At 35.6% G+C, this 21,156-nt stretch overlaps 1 protein-coding gene and 1 pseudogene across 15 annotated transcripts in view; both read left to right on the top strand.

Annotated features, from left to right (window-relative positions):
* Positions 1-21,156, top strand: part of MAGI2 (membrane associated guanylate kinase, WW and PDZ domain containing 2) — a 1,439,413-nt gene that overhangs the window by 110,885 nt on the left and 1,307,372 nt on the right. The gene's annotated exons all lie outside the window — the stretch shown is intronic.
* Positions 11,307-11,421, top strand: LOC116550457 (annotated as a pseudogene).

The following is a 21,156-nucleotide window of genomic DNA, read 5'->3' as shown; positions in this document are numbered from 1 at the left end:
GTGAGGCACACTGGGGTGAGCATTTAAAAGGCTATTTGGGTAAGTGCCCTACTTGATTTAGAGGGAATTTGAAAGGAATTTGGAGGGAGTTTCTTTGGGAACCAGGGCACCTCTCTTACTGAATAGCAGTAGGTACTCACACTTCCCTTCTTCTCCCTTCCCCACAAGATTCCTCTTTTTCTGTCCCGAAACCCTACAGGGCTGGTCTGGGTTGAAGCACAGATCCTATCCCCAAGTCTAAGAGGTAGGTAAGTTTGTGTGTGGGTCCTATGGGCTCAAGCCCAGCCCACCTAGTATTTTCAGGCTCTAACTAGGGTTGGAGGCAAAATAGGAGGTTTAGGCTTAGCTCTGCATAGAACCAGAGTGTGTAGTGAGCAGAAGAGTGGAACCACAGTCAGAACCCTGGTCCACATCAGTGTGGGTGACTACGGCCTCAGGACCTGGTTCCAGTTGGTACTCTCAAAGACTTTGGAGATAACTTGGAGCCAGACTGTCAGCAGGGCTCTGGGTGTTGGCAGGAAGCTGACACCTATAGCTACTTTCACCAAGCCCCACCCCAGAGGTGGTCTGGTGCCACCTGCCCTCTTGCTGATGGATCCAAAGGAGTTGGCGACACTGGTAGCTCAAGACGATGTATGCGTGGCCTCCATGTTCCTTAGCCTTGAGCTTCCACTGGGCCAGGGCACTAGGAGCCCCCAAGGCTGGCCAGGAGTCCAGTAAAATCTAGCTATACCAGCAGAAAGGAAGCAAGGCTGGAAGTGCCTGCCAGCATTGGCCCAACCAACTTCTCAGTGCCAGCCTCTCCAGGAAGAAGTCAGCAGAAGTCACCAGCACCATAGCACCCAGCAGGGCTGTGCCCAGAACTATGAATGGACCTGGCCACTGAAGCATGAGCAAGGCTCCCAGCAGTTCCAGCCCTACCAGTACCCCCTGCCAGCACCCAGTGAAAGTGGTTGATGGATGGATTCAGTGCCCAGCAGAGTCCAGCATCCAGGTTCAGACCTAGAAGGAGACCAATCAGAAAGAGCCCAACACTGCAAACCATCATGGTGACCAGGCTGCAGAAGAGCCCAGTGCCCAGTGTGATGCTCTTGTCAACCCCAGGCTCAGCTGTGTCTCCAGCACCTGCTCCTTGTGAAAGAGCAGGAAGATGACTAAAGCTGGAGACAGCAGGCCTGAGAGAAACATCAGTGCCTTGATGCAGCAGTAGCCAAAGCAGCAGTAGATGATTCCAAAGCAGCAGCAGTGAACGGCCCACACCAGGGTGAGTGCCAGTTCAGGATTGTCCTGGGGTTCCAAAATGCACCTTGTGTCTGGAGGCCCTGGGATTTGTTGATTAAGGGATCTGGGAGAAGATGTCACAGCCAGAGACAGCAAAGCTTCCTCCATGGCTGAAGAGAAAGTGATCACAGAGTGGTAGGTCAGTGGTAGCTCCTCTCATGAATCCCTGAACACGTTGAGGGTGTTGAGAAAACACCCTGCCAGGGCTGAGGAGAAGAGGGGGTGAAAGTGCTCCTTAGACTCCAAGCCGAATCCCCACCTGGAGGTCCTAGGCAGGTGGGGCGGGGGTGTGGGGTAGGGAGGCGCGGATTGATAGAAGACATTTCCGGGACCACTCTGTTTGTTGCCCCTTAAACTCTTACAAGTCATAGCCCAAGCCCCATATGCTAAAAACGGCCTCCTGTTATTTTTGCAGCTCCTTTCTAGTGGAACACATTTAAAGTCTCTGAGTATTCATTTCCTCAACTTTAAAGTAGAGATAAGCAAACCTACCTCATAGGGTGCATGGGAGGATGAAATAAGTTAAAGTATGTAAAGGCACTTAGAATACTAAGTACTAATCCTGGCATGCTGGAAGGGCTTAGCAGAATTACTTAGTTGGCATTATTATACAATTTGCAAGACTCTGCTCCCAATTTTAGACTCTCAAAAGTCTAAAACTCAGCTATCATGAGGCACTCTTGCTATAGCTTATACTTCATAAACTGGACTCTCTAAGCTGAATTTCCCTTGAATCTAAACATGTTAGTTGTACTCTTAACCTAATCTGTTGGGATAAGGTTCTCTTGGATCTAAGACCAATGGTTACTATACCTTCTTTGTGATTAATGTTTCTTTAAATTCTACCTGACATTATATGGTGCCCAAGTACTCCAGTAATAACAGCGCTGTGGGAACAGGGATGGCAGTATAAGTGGGGCTTACAGCCAGACTGCAAGCTGCACCTTCCCCATCATGCTTCCTGGATATGCTTTAGCAGAGTCTGGGCTTCTCCTTGTTGAACAAATTTCAGAACTGCCTGGAATCCTGAGCTACGTGACCTCTAAGAGACCTTCCTACCAATCTATGAGCAGTCTGAAACATTTTCAAGAAACCTAGGACTTTTAGAAAGCTGCGTTTGGGACTCTACCAATATAGAGAATGTTTTCAAAGTGACTTCTGCTCGGCTGACCACCATTTCCAAAATTACCTCTCAGTTAAGATTTCCCTGTTGAGACAAAGCTGTTTGTGCATGCGCCGCGTCATTCATGTCTAACTTTGCATAATTGACATTCTGAACTTTGTGAGGAATTTATGAAAATCCACAGAATTATTTTTAGTAGTCCTATAATCATGAAGATTTGGGGTGTGTGTGTGTGTGTGTGTGTGTGTGTTTTGCTCAAAAGATAATGATGCTTCATTTATTCTTTACCAGTAGGTACTTTCTTCCCATTATTAATTTCTATATGGTGTTACCTGTACCCTCCAGTGACACAGGAAAACTATGCAACATTCCTAAAAAGGGAATGCATTTCAATAAAAACAAAATCTATCTAATTACCATGATTTAGATTTGAATAAATAAATTAATAATTTTGACCTACCTGTAGATCTGTGCCCTATGACTATACAAGTTTCAATCATTGAAACAGTGAAATAGTTTTTTTAATCACCACAATGCCTGGCATTTTAAAATATGGAATCCAGGGAAGAAAGATTTAAGATACATGTCAATTGATAAATGCTTTGGCTTATGTGAATTCTGCACAGCACAGACTGATCCATGTTTTTTAGAAAATGTTCATCTTTCACATTGAAGTGCTTTTAGAGTTTGGAAATATTCCACGAATTGTAATAATTTTGTACATTTTTACAATACTAGAGCTTACATTTGATGTTTTAATTAAAAAATCTACTTCAACCTTGACTGATACATCTGACATACCATAATAATTTATCTGTAATAGTTATGGAATTATACTTAGAATAGCCTGTTCTCTTTATTTATACTTTTTCTCATGCATGGATTAAATATTAAGCAAATTATTCAGTTTTTCTTCTAGTATTATTTTCACTTAAGAAATCTTAACATGCAGGTTAATAGCAAGCCTGAATTCACTGTGTTGGTACAATTCTGTAATGTCTTGTTTTACTTAACTGTAAGTCATTGAAGTTTGTGAACAGAGAATTTTAGCTTCAAGTACATTTTACCAGATGTGTAACAAAACAAAACAGAATGTACTATGATGTTTTGATTCACCATAGGTCCTACTTAATTTACTGTAAATTATTTAACCCTACAATATTTTCAAATGTCAGACATATATAAAAATGTCAAGCCATTCTTTAACGTTAAGCATACATTCCAAAAATTCAGTTTACTTTAAAAAAATTGGAGTATATTATTTTTCTTTGCTTTATACAACTTCCTTTGGAATCAAACTAACAGTTTCATTTTCAAATCTGAAGTTACTCTTTAGGTATATAGGACTATTCTATAATAAAAACTACTTAATAGAGCTGTTTTCATTAATTGAACTAAATCAATATTCTATAACTTTTCTCAATGAACTGTTTAAACTTGGTTTGCTAATTTTTTCATACAATCAGTTAAGCAAAGGGATGTAGATTTCCCTAATTTCCAGATTCTTCCAAGGTACTTTTTTTAAACACCAAAATATTTAACAATAATTTTCTCAGTAACAGACCAAAGTATTTAGAACTTAGTAGAAAAACAAAGATATGTGATTCTTAATTAAATTCAAAATTTTGATAAGAATGACTAATCCATATCCTTGAATCTTCCTCAAAATTAAGTCTACTGTCAATTTATGTTTCATTCAGCCCATCTTCTTAAATATTTGTTTAAGCCTTCATCACACAAAAATTCAAAGAAAGACGTATGCCAAGTGTTCATTCCCTTATTTTTTTAACATCTATAATTAAAACAGAAATATAAAGTGGGAGAGGGACTGATGTTGATTAACTGTAAAAATAAGAAAACTGGGTAAGGTCCTTATTATCACTTTTCTCAAAGCAATTTTGTTCTTTATAATATGAAACAAGTTAAATTATGTGTTCACAAAATGTCCTTGAAAGACTAAAATAAATTCTATGCTTGTTTAAAGATTCATTTTAAAAAGGCAGAGAGCATGAAGTTGTGGACCAAAAACTGAGATTCTAACAAACTGTTGTATCACTACCAGACAATCCTGCCCGTTTGCATGTCCCTGAGGTTAAAGATTGAAATGAACAAATTGCCAGAACATCTGGCCTCTGAGGCTTTGGAGCACTGGGTATGCCCCAGAGGAACATGCAGGCTTTTCTCTTTTTAGTTTTATTTCATGACTCCTCGCATCTCAGCACTGGTCTGATTTTAAGTGTCATCTGAGCTACTAGGAATGCTAATCCTAAAAATGCCTACTATGTAGTCTTAATTTCAAGTTCCGGCCTCAGCATCAGCTTCTGTACTTAAACATTAGGAAAGAAAACAAAATTGGCTGAATGTCTGCTAGACTATGCATCTTTAGTTTTAACTCAAACACCAGGCCTGTGAGGTAGGTGAGTATTCATTCTTATTTCACAGACGAGGAAAGAGACTGAGTGTAAGCACCTAGCTCAAGGTCATAGAGAGGGTAAGTGATAGAATTAGGATTAAAAAGTCAAAATTATTGGTTCTAAAGTTTATTCTATTTCCCTGAGCACCAGTGGGGGAAAATAAAACTTTCTATTAATGCCATAAGCAGAAACATGTGATATTCTTCATGAAAAGGGTCAGTAGGATGTGGCAGTTAGGAACACAGATAATAGATCCATGCTTCTGGGTTCCCTTTCTACCACTGCCACTTTTAAGCCATGAGGCCTGACCAAATTACTCAACCTCTCTAGATTCAGTTTTCTTGTATGTAAAATAGTAAGAACAGCTGCACAAAGAGTGTTGTGTGAAATAAATAATCAAAACTTGGCACATAGTAAGTGCTAGCTATTATTATTATTATTAATTTTTGCTAAAAGGATCTTTGGAGGTCATCTTATTTAATACCTTCTTTTTCTAAGTAAGAAGCTGAGATTCTAAGAAGTGGAATGCTTCTCCAGGGTTACAAAGCAAGATAGAAACAGCAGCGAGATTTCCTAATGTCCAATCTACTGTTATACTTGTAAGCAGAAACAACACTTGCAAGATAATGAATGCCAGTGCTGTGTTTAGAATTTATTTGTATCATTTTATAAATCCCTAAGCCTTTTCTACAATCTGCCTATTCCCACTGAGAAATAATATCATCTAATTGTAAATTTTTATGGATATTGATAGAAGGAATGAATCAACAAATTATGAACATACTACTACATTTTATAAATCCATAAAACCTTAACTATAGCCTCTTTTATGTACAAATAATATATTACATAGAAAGTGGTGAATGAAAAATAATGGTACAAATAGTTTTACTTACATGGTAGAGGTATCTTTTTTTTTTTTTGAGCGAAAGACTTAGACTTTTTGAATATTTGTCAAAAGTAATGATGTGGAGCAGAGTTGCTCTTCTCTCCTGTTGTCTGAAATGGGTTGGCTTCATCTACATTGCATATTGTATTCTAAAAGAGAAGACAGTGCAATGATTAATGTACACATATCTTATGTTGTTAAAGTTTCAAAAAATGATAAAATTCTGTTTCCACAACAGATTAGAAATATTTTTCTTCCAGAAAAAAGTGATGAACTACATAAATAGAAGAATCAAAAGTGGGTGTAAATGATGAATGCCTCACTTTTCCTGAGAAGCTGTTTTTCTCTGACGGCCAGGAAATAAGCAGAAAACTGGTCTTAGGATTTGTAGAAACTTAGACAAAATAGTTTCTAGACTTCCTTTCAGATTAATACTGAACACACAAGTTACTGAGCACTTACATGCAAGGCAGCTAGTAACTGGGGACACTGAAATTGATAAGACAGATTTGACCATCAAAGTCATTATAATGACTAGTTATATTTTTTGTCCTACCATGTTGCTTATTTACCAATCCAAACTATAATTATGCACTAGCGTCAAACAATTTAGCTAATATAAAAGAATCGAGACAATGTCAGAGCATATATACACATTAGGTGATCTCCCCTTAATACCATACTCTGATTATATTAGATAGTACCAGAGGTATGGTTAATTGTCCCTCCAAAATGCCTTTGTAATTTCCTTTATTTGTGTAATTAAACTAGAAGATATATAGCACATTAAAACAGAGCTGAAATAAGATTGCTTAAATGATGGCATTTTGCTTTGGGACAAACAAAACATTTCTGGAAAATTCATTATCTCTTAAGTAGGCATGGTTCACAGATTTTTAAAATGCTTATTTATTTCATTTATAAGATTGGATCTTATTTGTTTATTTTTATCAAGTGCACTATTTTAGTATTCTTGATTTATATTTTTAGAGTAAAAATTTTACCAACTAGCATGCTTTTTAATCAGATTTTATAGTGCAAGTCTCCCCTGATAATTTGTAAGGATAATTTGTTGTCATCAGAAGATATACTAATTGGTATTGAATCTCTAAATGATACAGCACTAGTAATTTTACATAAGATTTTTCTCAGATATAATCTTGGGACAGTTAAAGGTTTATGGCCATACATACAAAGCTATCCATGAAATATTTCCAACTAACAACTGTACTTAAGTTTTATCCATGCTTTTACTTTTATTATTCACATTTCTTGGACTTTTCACTGAAGTCTACCAAACAGATAAACAGAGTATATCTCTAAGGAATCTTCTCAGTGTGATATATTTTAAAATTAAGAGGAGAACAGCTCTTCAGCCTGGGAAATCTGGCCAGTTGGAAGTGCAGGAATGTCACTCAAGGAAGAGGTGTAAGATGAAAGGGACAAGAGAAGAAGACCAGAGCTCTGAGGGGTGTGATAATCCATGTGTAACACAGGCGTGGTTAAAAAGCTAAGTGAAATTGATCACTCCATGTCAATGAAGCTGTGCACACAAAAAAATTGCTTAAGATACAGATGGTCCACAGTGTGGCAGAGGTGAAGAAGAAAAGACAACACAGAAAGAATCATGGGATTGTGGAAGAACAGAGAGGCTTGAGTAATTACAGCAGGATTGAGGGGAAATGAAGACATTTAGTACTGATCATGTATTCAAATAATTTAATAAAATTATAAAGAATTAAACATAGATTTGACAGTGGGGTCAGATATTTTTTGTTGTGGTTTTAGTGTGCTATTTTTTACAAGACGTTGACATGACAGAAAGGTATTCAGTTATTCATTATTTCAACCAACAAATATCTATGGAACAGGCTCTGTAAAATAAAACGTTGTTCAAGCCGTGTTAGGACAAAATTTAAAAGGTAAAGATGAACACTCTTAAATAAACATAAAAAAGGTGAGGATTGTTGAAGTCAAGAATTGATGGGATCGTAATCACAAATAAAGAAATGACATCATTATCCAGGGAATCTGAAAACAAGTAACTCAGGATGTTCAAGAGTGCTGGAATCTCTATGCTCACATAAGATCTACTATAATAGTGTATTTGTGTTATTCTCAAAGATGTGAATTCAGTGAGCAATAATCAGTTGCATAGGACACATCCCTGTAAACCATTGTGTATTGTGTGAGCCAACAGCTCTAAGAATGCAAAAGAAGGGATCGTTTCTGCCCAAGAAAACCAGATAAGGTGTGATGAAAGGTTGAACATGGAATCCTGGCCATAGGATTAGAAAGTACTACAAAAGTAATAAACTGGAGGAAGAGCAATAACCCAGGAGTATAGAGGGTTCAGCAAACCGTAAGTTAAATATAATATTAGCAGCACAGACTTCGTTTAGAGAATTAATGGATCAGAGAACTGGTGAAAGACTCAGTACAGGTTGCAGAGGGCCTTAGTGCCTAGAAAAGAATTGATGCTTTATCAGACAGGCAGTAACAGTCTGAGCAAGATAAATCGGAATCAAAAGCTGTTTAGGGAAGTTTATCCCACCACATGTTAAAATCAAAAGGGAAAAACTCACAGTAAAGTACTTTCATCATAAATTTTATACTGTGAAAACAAAACCTGAAAACTGGATTGATTTTTCTGAGTAGTGAAAAGTGCATAGGAAATTATATAAGTATTTGCAAGGATAGTTGGGAAAAAATGAAGCTATTTGTGTTAATAAGTGATTTCTTAATTAAGTAGGAAGTGAGTTGAAGGAACAACTTGTAACAAAATGAAAACAATAATGATGGTTTCTTTTCTCTAATTAGGTCAGAATGGCAAACTTAAAAATAAATAAATAAAAAATAAAAACACTTCAGTGCTGGATATTACACTTCCCTCAAAAATTATGGACTTTTTTTGTTCAGCCCATCTAACTTAGGTCTATTCTTCCTTTAGTCTGACTGGTAAAATGTAATTTTAAGAGGAGAAAAACGTAGAAATGGTTTACCTATGAGCATTCTTAACAATGGAAATTATTGCCAAATCGCTTGGTAACAGTTTTACATTTTAAACATCTCTTCACATTTGGCAGCTATCTGTGCAACACTGGAAATAATGGATAAGTGGTGATTTTCTTGGCTAGGAAATAACAAATGCAAAAATGAATGAAAATCTTGAACTCAAGCATACTTAAAATGCTAGTTATGACTACATATTTCAAAAAGCTGTTACTATCACACAGAATCCTTAGAACCAAGAAGTTATTTAGCCTCAAAGTTTATTTTTAACCTAGACTCTTTTTCTTCTTCATAATTCTTAGATTTTTTAGAACATATCCAAGAAATAAGTACTATGAGAATTTCTCAATTCTGAGAATTCTGCAAATTTAGTTAATAGCATTTTTGGCCCTCTATGCCTCAAGAGAACATCAAAATCCAAACTTTAAATTTGGTATCTTCCTGTATTCTTAGATTCTAGTGTTCATACATGCATTAGTATGCTCAGACTTTTTTAACAAAGTACCATAATTGAGGGGTTTAAACAACAGAAATTTATTTTCTCACCGTTCTAGAGAATAGAATTTCAAGATAACACTGTCAGCGGGGTTGGTTCCTTCTGAGTCCTGTGAGAAAGAATCCATGCGATGCCTCTTCTGGTGGTTTGCTGTCAATCTGTGGTGTTCCTTGACTTTACAAAAGCATCACCTTGATCCCTTCCATCATCTTCCCATGGTGTTCTCCTGATGTACATGTCTGTGCCCACATTTCTTCTTTTCATAATGACATCAGTCATACTGGATTGGGGCATACCCTACTCAGTATGACTTCATCTTAACTAATTACATTAGCAGTGATCTTGTTTCCCAACAAGGTGACATTCTGAGGTACTAGAAGTTGGGACTTCAACATATGCGTTTAGGAGGACACAATTCAGCCCATAGCAATGTGTAATAAATAGGTGGATATGGACATTCTTGGAGTTATCCTGCAGATCATCAACTCATTTGAGATCATCTGTCTCTCATAGTTATCCAGAGAAATTAAAGACTGGATAGTTTTTATCAGAAGAGGAATTGTTTTCTACAGGTACCCAAGCTCTACTACTGGGGATCACCTCTTAGCGTACTTCCCTAATATCTACTCTTACCCTAGCCCCAGTTCTCTAGCATATGCTTTACCTTCGTCACCTAGGTAAATGCCACTTTTATATTACCCCATTACCTAATGACTTTCAGTGGCTTCTTGTTACCTGCAAGGTAAAATACAAGTTCTTAAATGTGCCATTTAGAGTCCTCCATCCACCCAAGCATCCCTATCATTTAATACTGTCAACTGTTGCATGTAAAAATCCAAAGTTCCAGCCAAATTCAGGCATTCACTGTCTTCTGAACACACCAAAAACTTTCTTATCTTTGCACCTTTGTTTATACCTATTTTTATTGTCATAAGAAATCCTCTTTCTTTTATATAGCCTATAAACCTGACTGAAATACCACCACCTCCATCACATCATCACTAAGCATAAGTTATTCCTGCCTCTCATCCCTATAGTACTCATTTCTATAGCAATTCTCATTCCTATAGCAACCTTATAAGTTATCTTGTATTCATTTCTCTTTGTATTGCTAGATTTTTTAAACATGCTTGTGTCTTACCTCCCTAGCTAGCCTGTAAAGATCTTGGGAGTAATTCTATTTTGTTATTCATAGTGTAATACTTATTCTCAAATGTTATTGACATAATTAGGATTCATTCATTGTACTATTTTTTGCCAGTGAAGTATTTTGTAGCTGTGTTTTTACTTCATTTAAATTGTTGAGCATCCATAGTTAGTTGTTACATCTCTAGTTCATAGAGTTTGACATTATCTCATATACAGTGGGGGTCAAGGGATTTGGATTCATCCCATAAAAATAGTTTATCTAGTCCTCACTTACTTACCTTACTTATAAAATTAGGAAGTAACAGTAATTTAGTTCCAAAGTTACTCTCAGATCTGAGATTCCACAATAGAAAGGCTAATATATTATATTTTTAAAAATATAATCTCTATGTAAAGTTAATTGGGCATGACAAACTTTTATATGGATACATAGATGGATGGATTTATTAACTAAGTGTTGTTGCTTTTTTGTAAGTGCTGACTGACAGTTTAGTGACCTTCAATTATTTGTTTGGTTTTATAATCCATACTCTAGCTACATTATAAATAGTTTAATTGATCTATTGAAAATAAAAACTAAAAAGTAATTTGAAGGCAATTCCTGTAATGCTACGTAAGAAACTACTCCTAGCAGTGATTAGCTACAGGGAGCAAGATGAGGGAAATTAGGGGTAGTGGGATTTTCAATTTAATATTTTTTAACAGAGTACATATTACCTTCAAAATTAAAAAAAAATAATAATTAGGCAGTTTTGGTGCCAATGCTATTTTTTAAAGAAAATGCATCAATCTGGTGAAAATCAATAAAAATAAATATAAATATCTTCTTCCTCCTTCATGTGGCGTCTTAGAAGCAAAGTGTCAAATCTAAAAGTGTCTGTGCAATACATAGATAACTTTATTTGTGTCCTCTCATTAGGATATGCAAAGTGGTTCTTCATAGTGCTCACTTCAGTAGCCTGTATACTAAAATTGTAACAACACCCAGAAGATTAGTATGGCCCTTGTGCAAGGGTGACACACAAATTTGTAAAGCATCCCCTATTACCATATTTTTACCCCCCAAAATGACAAAGTGACACAAAGAAACATTTGCAGGTGCTGAATATGTTTATTACTTAGACTGTGGTGATGTTATTATGAGTATTTGCATATATTCAAATTCATAAAATTGTGAACATTAAATGTATGCAAGTTTTTCTATTTCAATTATGCCTCAATAAAGCTGTAAATGTAAGAATGTGCTTCCTCATGATAATTAGTGAAGAGACTAGTGTTTTGAATATGGGAAAAAAGTAAAATAAACAAGTAACCCAAGAGAAGCAAAATGATATGTGGTACTTGGCATCTGAATTGACTAAATTACAAGTACGTAAGCACTGAATATGATTCAAAATTTTCTGGAATATCAGATTAAGAAGAATTTCTTGGCTATATCATTTTAATTACATAATTTAAAACATCTAAATAATTCTATAGAGAAAAACTATCTTGACATTGACTTAAAGGTAAAGCTCACTTTGTTAGTTCTTTTGTAAGGGATATTGGAACACAGAACAGACCATGTCTTCAACTACGGTTTTTAGAAAGGTGCACTTTGTTCAATGGACATTTCTTTTACGGAGGCTCTAATAGTACTGAGAACATAATACTCTATCTTAACACGGTGGACTGAGTTATTCTTGCAAAGAACCAATAACAAGGCCTAGGCTCTTTGCTTTCTGATGATGTAATTGTGTCAATGTTTAACTGGAAGAATTGAAATTTCTGGCTCATTAATGTTTCCATCAGATTGCTTTGCAACACTCTTAAATGTATTATTATAAGGTGAGCATGGCATGTGAGACCAAGAGAGGGATGAACTTAGTAGGTCGGTCTGCCCTCTTGGGGAGTTCTCACTGGGAATCAGCCTCTGTTACAATACAAGTAAGCCAGAAAGGTGATAAACAAGTTCAAGAAAAGTGATTTCACTAACTAGATAGTGAAAACAAGTGGATCTGGAGTGGAGGAGCAGAACAATGATCCCAGGGCCAAGATAGCATGAGGGGGCCAGTATAAGAAGTTGTCCAGTTCTCCCTTCTACAGCGAGATAATGTAGGTGCCCAGCAGCTTGCCAAAATACTGGAGAAGAAGTTAAGACAGACATTGGAAATCCGCATCAGTTCAACCTGTTGGAAATTCAGCTGAAGAGTTCAACCTGTTAGAACTTCAACGTGTTGGGTTTTCAAGTGGTGAAGGGTTGAAAGACCAAGACTGGGTTTAGTCACAGTTTGTTATAGAAGCCCCATCCTGGTCTTCATGATCTGGCTCTATTGGCCCTGCAGATAACTGCACACTTTTTCCTTATGCAGGAGTGTTGATATTTATGAACCAATACTTTCTAAAGTAAAGGTATTTTTAATGACAGGAAGATATAGCTGCTTTTTATTTTTGTTGGTAAAGCCCTCTTTACACCAGATTCTGAGGGCCAGTGCAGAGATTAACCAAATTGTTCTTTACTTGTATTCTTCTATCATCTTGTCCAACAAATAATCCAAGAAGTATCACCTGTTGCTTAAGGGTGGTGTTTTTATAAATAAACACAACTCATTATTTCCACCAATGTCAGTGTGAAGAGTGAAGGAAACTGACATTTATTAACCTTCATCTGTGAATCAGATATGCAGCCAACCAGTAATACCATTCCCTAGATAATTTAAACAAAACCTCAGAGACGGTTACTAATTTGTTCATGATCTTATGCTTAGAACCTGGATCAAATCCAGGTCCATTTAATGCCAAAACATTTATTTCCACTGAGTATTACTGCTCAATAAAACAAAATTAAAGTAATTGTCTCTGACCCTATATGTATTTCAGGTATTTCTTGACCCAGTGCTTACAATGTAAGTGCTATGTGTCCAAATTTACCTTCTACGTTACTCTAGATTTAAGGATCTTTCCACTAGAGTCCTGTGTTTTCAGATGAAGACAAATTGTCAGTTTCACTGGATATAGTTTATAAATCATTTTTATAATAGGTGTTTTCCTCATACAACAGGTTCTAATTTCCAAGGCTGACCTTATGCCAGGGTTCCCATATTCAACAAAATGGCTAAGAGCTTCTCCAGGATCCAGGACTAGTGCTGGTTCCTTTCTTGAAACCTCAGGTAAATGACCATCCCAGGGACACAAGTTTGGATCATAGTTTAAGATAAAAGGCTAGATTTGAGTTATGAAGCCCAAAGGCATTTCTGGACATTCATATACACACGTTCACACATACACTATTCTGCCTTCTCCAGCTGTATACATACCCACCTAGGAAATTCGTGTATAAAATCTTATCTAGGAAACAACAGCACTTTCAATGGATTCATAGTTTTTAAAAACTGGCAGACGATTAAAACCAAAATCCTATTAGAAAAAAAAAATGTGAAAGAAAGCTACAAATTTGCCATTGATGAGCGTTTATAAGAAAAATGTTGCTACAGACAGATATGAAAGCTGTCACCTAAAGTTTTACTATGCATTGAAAATCGTAATAAAGCTTTTACTACTATGAAGGAAGACCATGAATCATAAGTACAAGAACTCAAGACAGTGGGAGGAAATAGAATTTCAATTGGCAGAATTCAATGAAATGAAGAAACAAACTAAAACCATCTCTGAAATATGAAAGAATTACAAAGAGGAGACATGAGAACAGACACTGAAGAAAACACAGCAAAGACATACAGGTTATAAATGAGGCAAGGCGAGAAATCAAAATTAAAATGGAAGATATAAAGAATTAGGTAAAAATGATAGGTACATAAGCCAGACAAAGCAGAAGCTGTATATTCATAATCAGAATCCATGGAAAATAAAACCAAAACTAATGGAACAAACCAAATATTTAAAAATATAATTTGAGGGAAAAATGTTAAAAACAGAAAAGAATAACCATATCTATTGAAAGCATATATTACACAGCAGTGAAAACTGACCCCAGTCAATGCTAAGATATATATTTCTGCTACATACACAGGATATATGTTTTTAAGACATATTCTAGTAAATTCATTAGCCTTTATGATGCAAAAAGCATCTTTTAAATAGCCAACCAAAAATATCATATTATTAACAGAAAAAACAAAAGCAAAAACAAAAACAAAAAAATCCCTCAGGTTGACCTTTGATTTCTCCTTGTTTGTATTCAGCACTAGATGTCAGTGGAACAAAACCTCTGACATATTCAAGGAAACAAAGTTTAAGCCTAGGATTTTATGCCCAGCATTGATGTTTGTTAAGTATAAAGCCACAAACAATATAGAATGTGCCACAACTCAAGAAATAACTGCTCACATACCAGAGACTGAACTTTAGCCAATCAAGGGATGACAAGGAAAACTTTAGCAAAATGGCTGGTGATAAGCCCTTCATATACTTAGAAGAACTGAAACTAGAAGAAATGTGTAGATTAGATGAAAAAGTCCAAAATAAATTGTATATGCCCTGGAAATTGAAAACATACAAATAACCAAAAATTGGGAGAGGAAAACAGGAAGAATTTTAGTGATTTAAAAAAAAAAAAAAAAACCATGTAACTACCATATGTAGAAATCTGTGGGTACAATATTGACTGATGGTATCATCTGTAACATTGTGAAGTCAAAGTATATTACTTAAAGCTGATAAATTAAGTAATAGAATTATAACATATTATGGTTGTATCACTTAACGGTACAAAACAGTAAATAAACATTATTTTTAAAAATCATGTGCGATTACTAAATAGCTAAAAATAGAAATGTTTGACGATTTGATATGATAATACTGAATTTTAAAAGTGTACATCTAAAACTTGCATAGCCCTTTAAATAGAATGATGAGGTGAGTATATTTTTTTTCTACCAAGAAGATACTCTTAAAATAACTTATGGCAAAATATAACCAAAAAATAGATATTACTGTTTCTCCTTGTACTTACTTTCTAGAATAGTTAGTGTATTGCATGAAAGTATGGTGAAGCCGAAGATCATAGGCCTAAAGAAAATAATTGTACAATAATATCTATGGACTTTTGGGGTCTAACACCACTTGAGTGGCTGTAGAATCAGTTTCTTTTCTTTGGCTCTGAATGCTGAATCAAGAATCAAGGAAGCATTGTCTCTTAGCAGGAAGTGGGAGTACCCTGCATAGGTTGACAGAGAAGTCCTCTTTCTCAAGGCATGACTGCAAGGCTCTCCCATCACTTACATTGGGAACTCCTGGCTCTTTCATCTCAAGGAAGCAAAAATATGTTACAACATTTAACATGAGATACAACATATTTGGGGGTCCAAAACACCTTTGAGAATCTGATGAATGCAGTAGGACCTTTCTCCAGAAAAACTGTACATGTCACATATTGCCTGTAATCCTATGGGATTCACAGGGCTCCCTGAAGCTCATCCAAGATATATGGACTCCAGGTTAAAGACTCTCAAGATATTGGACTCCAGGTTAAAGACACTGGTTTTAAAAGTTCTTTAGACTTTGGTCAGAATTTTCAGTGTCGAACTTGCTGGTCAGAAATACAGGTGTTACTGCATGCCCTCATGGCAGGAAGGCTACTAAAATAGCATTCCCAATCCATCTAAGGTATCTTTCTTATTTATTTTAGTATGAGTGACAGTCCTCAAAGTCTAGCCCCTGACAAGTCCAGCCTTAGAAATACCTGGATTCCTGTTAAAAATGGAGGAGGATTTGCTTGTTTCTAAACCACACACTAATCTAGAAAAGGCAGATGCAACTGCAACAGCAAAGCTTCCCCTGCTTCTCCAAACTGTATGTAGAACAGCAACAAATAAACAACCCCGCCCGTAGTCTCACTGCCTTCTAAAATGACACATTCCAGAGCTGCTGCAGTAGGTTACCAAGGGGAATAATTAATCATCATGAATCCAAACGTGTTTTTTTTGTTTTGTTTTGTTTTTCTATTTTAAAGTGACTAGCATTTTGAGAACATTTACCACATGCCAAGCCTGCAGGTAGACACTATCACAAAGGATGTTTTATGTTCATTGCTGTTCAATCATCATTTGTCCTAAAAATAGGAAGATGTTCCCGGGTCACTAGCTTTACTCATTTGCATGCAGCTCAGTGTAGTGGCAATGCTGAAACAAGCATACATGGGTGTCTGACTAGTAGGCACACACCACATCACAATTAAGGGTTCAATTACCCATGTGGCAGCTAGGCAGGATGGAACACTGTGTTCATTCGGTCTTTTAGCCAGAGATTAGAACATGTCTTAAGAATGAGCATTGTCCTACATGGTTAACTGTACCGCCATTGTAGTTCAATTTGGAAAACACAAAGTACTTTTTTTTTCCTAACAGATTTTCACTATTGTGTTTTTTAAAGAAGTGATCAAATAGGTACCCAAAATAAAGGAATGTTAGGATTTACAGATTAAAACAGACTCTTTTCATTGTACCAGGAAAGACTGGTGGAATTTTGATCTCAAATTTAAACCAACTGCTCAGATTACTTCATTCAAATCTGAGTGCATCACTTTTGGCACTGCTGACTTATGCTATAGATCTGTCTCTTTGCAATTTTCTTTATCTTCATGTAAAGTGAAACTCTGGACATGCATAGATGTGCACACAATATTTAATTTAGTACTCTGTGCCTGGCAGGGCTGATGCAGCAGAGTCTCACATGCTCCAGTTTCTTATTGCACGTCTATAGATTTCACAATGAATTTCACAGTGGAATGTACAATATAAAGTGTTCTCAATTTGACACACCCTTTAAAGTAAAAAGATCACTTGAAAAGTTTGTAAATTCAAATAAAGTGAACTAGATGGACTTTCGATGTTTCCCCACTAAGAGTCTTAAAAATAGGCTTTTCATCTGGTTTTAATTTCAGATGTCACCATTTTAAAACAAATGTTATTGTGTATATCAGGTTATAACATGGTGTTATGTGATACATATAGATAGTAATATGGTAGTCAAGCAAACTTATGTATATATATATTATATATATATATATAGTATATATATATAATATATATATATATATAGTCTCACAGAGTTAGCTTTTTTTTTTTTCTGTGACAGAAGCAACTAAAATGCACTTAATTAATAAAAGTCCTGGGTACAATTTTTTTTAACTCTAGTTCTCATGTCCTGTGTTACATCTCTACATTCGTTCATCTTACATGTCTGCTGCTTTCTATAATTTGACCTACATCTCCCGTCTTCTCCTTACCCCCCTAACAACTGTTATTCTCTATCTCTGTATTTTTATTGACCCTTAAAAAGGAGATCCTGCCATTTGCCACAACATGGTTGGACCTGAAGGACATCATACTAAGTAAAACGAGCCAGACATAGAAAGAAAAGTATTATATAATCTCAATTATAGGTGGAAGTTTTAAAGAAGTCAGATGTTCATATTTAATTATTGAAAGCCACTGTTAGCATTAAAAACAAAATATACAATTAACTCAGCCATCCTAACACACACTATTTGAATTTCCTCTATCCTTCTGATTTTATCAATTCATACATTATAAATGAAATACTGTACTGCCAAACATCTTCTTTTTTCTTATATATATTTGTTTTTATTTTCATATTGATCATTATTTAAATTATATAAATTATAAGAATAATTAATTCCATACTGTTAAATTACCCTAGTTTTTATTTTTATATGTAACTCCACCATAAACAGTTTATGACACTATACAACATGCTGATGTTTAAGAGCTTGGGCTTTGAAGTTGGGCAGATTAAGCTTCTCTTAATAGTGATGTGGCTATTTAACCTCCTTGAGCCTCAGTTTACCTGTGTCCTAAATGGTTACAGAATGGTATCTTCCTGAATAATTTATCCTGAGGATTAAATAAGATAATCCATGTAAACCAATATATTGTAAATGTTCAATAGTTGTTAGCTATTATTATGACATAACACTTTTTGTCCTTCTGAATTATCCATTTGAGTTGATTTCCCAAGAATGAAAATATTGGTTAAATGATGTGGAGGCTCATTAATTTAGTTATAATATAATTGAATGTCTACTCTATATTCGGTGCTGAAAGAAAGTGGTGAACAGTCAGGTGAGGCCCCCAAATAAGAGTGTTTGCAGTTTGGAAGAGAAGATAGACATTACATGAAGTCATTATATTTGAATACAGTGTTGCAGAAGAGAAAGTACAAGTGTTAAGAAATAAAGACCAAGGAGATATATATTGTCTAATTAACTTCTAAACTATTTAACATTTTAAGTAACATGTGAGAGCAACGCACTAGTTACCAAAATTCTCATTTGATTTCATTGAGTTGATTTTCGACCTCTGATATCCTTTCTTTTGCTTGGTCAATTCAGATATTGAAACTTATGTATGCTTCGTGAAGTTCTCGTGCTGTGTTTTTCAGCTCTATCAATTCATTTATATTCCTCTCTAACCTGTTTATTCTTGTTAGCATTTTGTCAAACCTTTTTCAAGGTTCTTGGTTTCTTTGCATTGGGTTAGAACATGTTCTTTTAGCTCAGAGACGTTTGTTATTACCTACCTTCTGAAGCCTGTTTCTGTCAATTCATCAGACTCATTCTCTATCCAGCCTTGTTCCCTTGCTGGTGAGGAGTTGTGATCCCTTTTAGGAATAGAGGCATTCTGGTTTTGGGTGTTTTCATCCCTTTTGCACTGGTTTCTTCCCATCTTTGTGGATTTATTTACCTGTGGTCTTTGTAGTTGGTGACTTTCAGATGGGATCTCTAAGTGGATGTCCTGTTTGTTGATGATGTCCTGTTTGTTGATGATGAAGTTATTTCTTTCTGTTTCTTAGTTTTCCAGTCAGGCCCCTCTGCTGTAGGATTGCTGGAGGTGCACTCCAGACCCTGCTTCTCTGGGGATCACCTGCAGCAGCTGCAGAACAGTAAGCGTTGCTGCTAGTTTCTTCTTCTGCTATTTTGTCCCAGAAGGATACCCACCAGATGTCAATCTGAGCTCTCCTTTATGAGGTGACTCTTTGGATATACAGGGGTTGGGGAGCTGCTTGAGGAGACAGTCTATCCTTTATAGGAGCTCAAGTGCTGAGCTGTGAGCTCCGTTGTTCCGTTCAGAGATGTTGGGCAGATACTTTTAAGTCTGCTGCAGCAGAACTCATAACCACCTTTTTTTTCCCCCAGGTCCTCAAAATTCTCAATAGCTGTTAGCTCAATTTTTTCATTTCTACCTTAATATCTGCAAAATAAATTTTGTCAAATAGATTTACCCATCTTTTGTCCACTAAGAATGTGGCTGTGTACTTCAGAAAATAAAATTATATTACTATATATTTTGGATTCTCCTTTATCTATTTCCTATATTTTTACTATTTTTCTGATACTAAGTGTTGCAGTTATTGTACTAAAGTTTTACAGTTTTACATTACTACATACATCTTGCCTTTCCTTTATAATTTCTCCCATTGATTCAATATTTATGCTTCATTTTCCAAGGATCTTTTTATTCTTGACCTTGAAAGTTCTCTAGCTGTATCTAAAAATGCCACTGAGATCACAGCAGGCATTTTTTCCCTTTTCTATACATAAACCATGGTCACTGATGTTCACTCAAGCACTGTGCAAAGAATTAAATTGCAGCTTGAAGATACAACCTAAACACTCTGCTCTGATAAAAATAAACTATGTTAAAGTCATCATAGATCTTTTCATTTTTGTTAAGAAAACGTGATTTATGTTGTCAATTTTGTAAAATCTTCAGACTATCTTCACGCTTTAGAGGGGAAACTCCCCCCACATAATAAGTGACCCTTAGAATTTACATTTATATTTATGTTGTTCTTTTACAAATATGATTCACCAATTCATAGCTCAGCAATGTAAACCAAAAACAAAGCACTTATGCTTGACAAATTTCAACGTGAATGTTACCATAGAGACTTTTTCTTAATATTTTACAACCAGTCCTTTCGGACCACGTTCGAATGTTCTTCAAGTAGTCTATGAAAATTGTTTATAATTATATATGTCATACATACATAATTGAATTATGCTTTCAAGAATAATCTGATGAAGATGGATAGAGTATTAGAATTTAATCAGTCTTGAGAACAGACTATGTCATCATTACACTTTATCAATTACAGACATTTGATGGACACATCACATGATTATCATTTTTATATTTCCTGTATTTAAATTCTCAACTAAGCTCTCCAAAATTGCAAGAGCAATATGACTAGAGGTAAATTTTGTCATACAACAACATTGCTCTTTCTAAAAGTATACCATAATTATTTCAAATAGGGACTATACCTGCTCAGCGTACATAGGTGTGGTTTAAGTAGAGAGTCACCTGATAGTCTGACTCACGGCAACAATCAAATTGTTTAACAGTCAAGTCCTCCAATGATAGCAGATATTACTTTGTTGTAAGTGGATTATGCAGAGATCAAGGGCAGGGGCTTTTAATGAAATTAGGAATGACTTATAAAAAGAGAGAATTACTAAAAAGTCCTAAATTAAATACAATTAAAATTTAAGATGATATTTTTCAACCTGAGAACTAAAATAACCATTCTATTATTTGATCCTTAACCATGCTTACTGACATCATCAATATGTAAATGTTATACCAGGCACTTGTAAATCCATTATATCATATCATATTCTCACCCTAGTGAGAATATGGTAGTATTAATTCTTTTTTATGGATAAGGAAATGGAACACTAATGTTGTATAAGAGGTTAACTGGCAGAACCAGAATGTGAATCTGATCTCCTAACTTCAAATCCTTTCCTCAGTGTCACAGCTGCCTCTCA

This window comes from Sapajus apella, unplaced genomic scaffold (genome assembly GCF_009761245.1).
Source record: "Sapajus apella isolate SASKATOON/1434 unplaced genomic scaffold, GSC_monkey_1.0 scaffold7, whole genome shotgun sequence".
Lineage (NCBI taxonomy): Eukaryota > Metazoa > Chordata > Mammalia > Primates > Cebidae > Sapajus > Sapajus apella.
Note: the sequence above shows the minus strand (reverse complement) of the source record. Positions and strands in the feature narration are given on the sequence as shown.